Source organism: Elephantulus edwardii, unplaced genomic scaffold (assembly GCF_000299155.1).
Source record: "Elephantulus edwardii isolate Elephantulus edwardi_28Jun2011 unplaced genomic scaffold, EleEdw1.0 scaffold00032, whole genome shotgun sequence".
In the NCBI taxonomy this organism is placed as follows: Eukaryota; Metazoa; Chordata; class Mammalia; order Macroscelidea; family Macroscelididae; genus Elephantulus; species Elephantulus edwardii.
In genome coordinates, this window is record NW_006399782.1 from 12571167 (window position 1) to 12576464 (window position 5298).

The following is a 5298-nucleotide window of genomic DNA, read 5'->3' on the forward strand; positions in this document are numbered from 1 at the left end:
AAGTTTAACAGGGCAGTAAGTAATTAATGTTGGAGAGGATGTGGAGAGACTAGAACTGTTATACACTGTTTGTGGGATTGTAAAATGGTACAACCATTCTAGGAGGTAGTTTGGCATTTCCTCAAAAAGCTGAACATGGAAATTCCATATAACCCAGCTATTCCACAACTAGGGATACACCCTGAAGAAAATAGAGCTGAGACATAAGTGGAGATTCATAACAGCATTATTCACAATAGCAAGAACATGGAAACTACCCAAACACCCATCAACAAACAAATGGGTTAAGCAATTGCACATTCACACAATGAAATATGATGCAGCACTCAGGATGAACAATTGTGTAAAGTACTATACAACATGGGAGAGTGAACTCCATCTCATAAAGACAAATACTGCATAAGACCATTATTGAAAAAGTGGAGGGAAAACAAGTGGGTGTGGATAAAGGCTGGGTGGGGGTGGGGGAAGGAAAGGTCTAATGCTTTAAATTGGCTACAATAGCAGCTCCAAGAATTTAACTTTCAGGTGCTTTTCCTTATCTCCTGCCAAGTTCCTATTGTTGAACACTGAGTTAGCAGTGATCAAGAGCTCATTTGGGTCACTCTGTGGGCTTAAAGCTTTTCTCTGAAGCCTTTCTTCTGATATCTGGGGCAGGATGATTGATGGAATGGGTATTAAGCACTATCCTCCCCTCAGGAAATTCAGGGTCTAAGTTTGTGAATCTTTGCATTGCTTTTGCTAGTCTATTTCTAAAGAGTGCACAGTTTTCCTTCTCATTCTGGGTCACTTCTACTAACTTAAACAAGCTTTATCCCAATGTATTTCATCCCTTCAGTGAGGCAAGTCTGCATATAATCTCCAGCCGCTTCCCTCTCAGTTCCAGCCCTTCTCTTTAATTGATAATTCCATCGAGAAGCTATCTTAGGAACAACAAGGGCTCTGTTGGCTAGATGTGGGTTTGCAGCATGCACATTATCAGCATTGTGTCAAGCGTCACTGATAATTTTTTTGCTTCTTGGGGAGGGTTGAGGGTGGAAAGAGCAGAAAGAGAGCAAAGTGTCGAGTCTTTCTACGTCAAATAAAAAATAGTAGTAATATTCTGAAACTTCTCTACAAATTTCTTAAGGTCTTGGGAGAAGCTTCCCATTTTGTCCTTATCACTTTTTAAGCCTTTCATACTACAGGGGACATGAACTCTCATGGTGTTTCCATTTAGCCTCCCTACTTCTTGGAGGGACATAATGTACAGGTTTTTAATTCTTCTTGTTGTTGTTGCTGTGTACTCAGTCGAAACCTACCCATAGCTGACCCTCCAGTGGGTTTTCAGAGGCAGTTAACCCCTGATAGAAAATTGCCCATCCATCTTCTGTGCAGTATCTGATGGATTCGAGTTTGTGCCATAAATAATATGAACATTTCAAAAGAAGGGTGCAAGCCTATTATTGCTTGTTTTATTTCTACCTCCATTCTCTAAACTAAGAGTTTCCCTTTTTTTCTCAGCTCTATCCCCTCAACACCTATTGCAACTTTCTCTTCCCCATGCCTGAGATATCTACAAAAATGTTTTCCCTTAAAAAAATCCAGAAAGCAAAATACATAAGCACCCTATGCAAATAGAAGTCCAGTGCTGCTGTAGCCTGCACCCATTTCTCCACTGTGGCTCATCCCAGGGGTGGCCAGGAGAAACAAGCTGCCACACACAGATCTTTAAAGTGCATGTAGAGGCAAAGGAATTTGTAAGGACCCCAACCCATGGTGATATTACAAACAGGATGAGAGAAAGAAGACCTGGAAGTTCGCTCTGCCTAAACCTAGGCACTTGGCCACTTACATTGTAGATTCATACTGTGGATCTGTGCAAGGTAGGGGAGAGAGGGAGAAGGCGGAGAAGGGGTAACTAGCCACCAACAAAGCCTTGTCTGCTGTCAATTCAACCTGCAGAAACACCCACACCATAGTATCAACAAGAAAATCAAGACTCCCCAATCACTGAGCCGCCACTAAAGACTCAGCTGTCTCCCCCTCGGGCCTCTCACTTCCCGATGCTCTGTCTTCTCCATCGGCCGTCTCCCTGCAGCCACTTTCCAAAGGCCATTTCCACTAAGGAAAAGGAATCTTATGGTGTATCCGCTATCCAGAACCTCCTTTTTTTCCAACCCCCTTACTGATGCAAGGAATGTTGATGACCTGCTTCCTGCTAAGACTGGGGATTAATATCCACATAAGAATCCAAGCTCCTTGAGCACAGAGGCAGCTGTGAGGTGTGGCTTTGTTTCTACACCACCTGGGACCTTTACTGAGCAACCATGTTCAAGGGCCCTGAGGTTGGCATTGATCTTGGCACCAACTACTCCTGTGTAGGGGTATTCCAGCATGGGGAAGTGGAGATCATTGCAAACAATCAAGGCAACCTGACCACCCCAAGCTGTGTCGCATTTGCCTATACCAAACGATTGATTGGTGATAAGACAAAGAATCAAGTTGCAGTGTATCCCACTAACACAGTATTTGATGCCAAACGTCTCATTGGACGAAGGTTTGATGGTGCTGTTGTGCAGTCTGATATGAAACACTGGCTCTTCATGGTGGTGAATGATGCTGGCAGGCCCAAGTCCAAGTAGAATATAAAGGAGATACCAAAAGTTTCTATCCAGAGGAGGTGTTCTCTATGGTTCTCACAAAGATGAATGATATTGCAGCAGCCTGCACACCCTGGAAAGACTGTTCCCAATGCTATTGTCACTGTACCAGACTCCTTCAATGACTCTCAGTGCCAGGCTACCAGAGATGCTGTTACCATCACTGGTCTCAATGTCCTCCAAATCATCAATGAGGCAACTGCTGTTGCTATTGCTTATGATTTAGACAAAAAGGTAGGTGCTGAAAGGAATGTGCTGATCTTTGACTTAGCAGGTGGCACTTTTGATATGTCAATCCTCACTACTGAAGATGGGATATTTGAGGTCAAGTTTACAGCTGGAGACACCCAGGTTAGATGAAGAAGATTTTGACAACAGAAGAGTCAACCATTTCATTGCAGAGTTTAAGCATAAGCATAAGAAAGACATCAGTGAAAACAAGAGGGCTGTCAGACACCTCCACACTGCTTCTGAGTGTGCAAAGTGCACACTTTCTTTCAGCACTCAGGCCAGTAGTGAGATTGATTATTTTATGAGGGAATCAACTTCTACACGTGGATTACCTGGGCCCACTTTGAAGATTTGAGTGCTGATTTCCATGGCACTCAGGACCCTGTGGCAAAATCTCTGAGGGATGCCAAGCTAGACAAGTCACAGATCCATGATATTGTTCTGGTGGGTGGTTCTACCAGAATTCCCATGATTCAGAAACTTCCTCAGGATTTCTTTAATGGGAAGGAATCATCAATGCAGATGAGGCTGATACAAACCTGAAAATGCTCAAGATTTGCTGCTTCTAGACATCACTCCACTTTCCCTTGGTATTGAAACTGCTGGTGGAGTCATGACTGTCCTCATGAAGAGGAATACTACAATTCCTACCAAGCAGACACAGACCTTCCCAACCTACTCGGACAACCAGCCTGGTGTACTCATTCAGGTCTATGAAGGTGAGCGTGCCATGACCAAAAATAACAACCTGCTGGCAAGTTTGAACTCACTGGCATATCACTGGCACTCACTGCATATCAGCTTGACGACACATTTTATATTGATGCCAATGGTATCCTTAATGTTTTTACTATTGACAAGAGCACTGGGAAAGTAAACAAGATTACCATCACCAATGATAAGGGCCACATGAGTAAGGAAAACATTGAACAAATGGTCCAGGAGGCTGAGAAATACAAAGCTGAAGATGAGAAGCAAAGATAAGGTGTCTTCTAAGAATTCCCTCAAGTCTTATGCATTTAATATGAAAGCAACAGTTGAAGATGAAAAGCTTCAAGGCAAGATCAATGACGAGGACAAGCAGAAGATTCTTGACAAATGCAATGAAATTATCAACTGGCTTGATAAGAATCAGACTGCAGAAAAGGAGGAGTTTGAGCATCAGCAGACGGAGCTAGAGAAGATCTGCAACCCCATTATCACCAAGCTGTACCAGAGTGCTGGAGGCATGCCCGGAGGCATACTCCACGGCTTCCCTTGTGGTCGGGCTCCTTCATCTGGTGGTGCCTCTTCAGGACCCACCATTGAAGAGGTTGACTAAACCAGTTTACATACTTTAGCATTCATTGTCCCACAGTTAAATTTGGAAGGACCCAAATTTGTAGCACACTGTAGTTGCAAAGTCTAAACTGCTAGACTAAATTTCTGAGCATTCTCAATATTTGAATAGGGAATGTGCATAGGGAAAGGAATTAACATTGCACTCTATTATCACTGTATTGTAAGTGGAAAATGCAATGTCTCAAATAAAGATATATTTAAAATTGAGCGGAGAAAAAAAGATCATTCAGTAGAGAAGAGGTAGGTAGACCCTTATAATTGTCCAAGGGATGGCTGATGATTACAATAGAATGAAACTAGTAAAGGCATTTTAAGACCTTTAAAATGCCTGCAATGGTCCTGTAATTGAAAATCCAAAATATGAAGAAGTAATTCAGCTACAGGGTGGCCAGTATAAGAACATATGTCAGTTCTCTTCTTTGCTTGTGAAGTACCAAGGGTATAAAATACAGGACTATGGTACTTCAAAACAGGGAAGAAAAATTTATTGAAGCAAAGGGCACCTTCTTAGGGTTCCAGGAGGTTCCTGGACCTGTTTGGTTGGCAGAAAAGAGGACTTATGACACACACAGAAAATCAAAGACAGGATGAAGAGAAAGATATTTTTGATGAGTTAAGAACACGTCCAGCTCATGGAATGAGGAAAAGGTCAGCCCTAGCTATACAGGCTTGCTACTTCCAGTTCTTGCTTGAATGCTCATGAAATTTGCCACTTGGGTGCAACTCCATTAGTTCCTGCTGGGTGGGGTTGATTGTTCACAAATGCTGATTTGTTCTGTCAGCTGGTGCTATATTTCTGTTTTAAAAATTTTTCTATTAATTTTAATGAAAGTTTACAAAGACTTTAGCTTTCCACTCATTCATTGTTGTGTTTTTCTCCCTGACCACCCCTCCCCCTCAATTCACTCTTCTCTTTGAAAAGTAAAAGTAAAATTCTTTCATTGTTATACAATCCCTTCCCCCCAAGTCCACTTCACTATGCAGCCTTCATTCTGGACTCCTGTCATGACAATAATACCTAATCATATATTCCTTTTAAACAGTTCTCTGCCTCATCTGTTTCAATGCAGTATACATAATTTCT

The 5298-nt window shown here is 42.2% G+C and overlaps 1 pseudogene; it reads left to right on the forward strand.

Annotated features, from left to right (window-relative positions):
- The first annotated feature begins 2309 nt into the window (after positions 1–2309).
- LOC102871445 lies at positions 2310–4194 on the forward strand (annotated as a pseudogene).
- The last annotated feature ends 1104 nt before the right edge of the window (positions 4195–5298 follow it).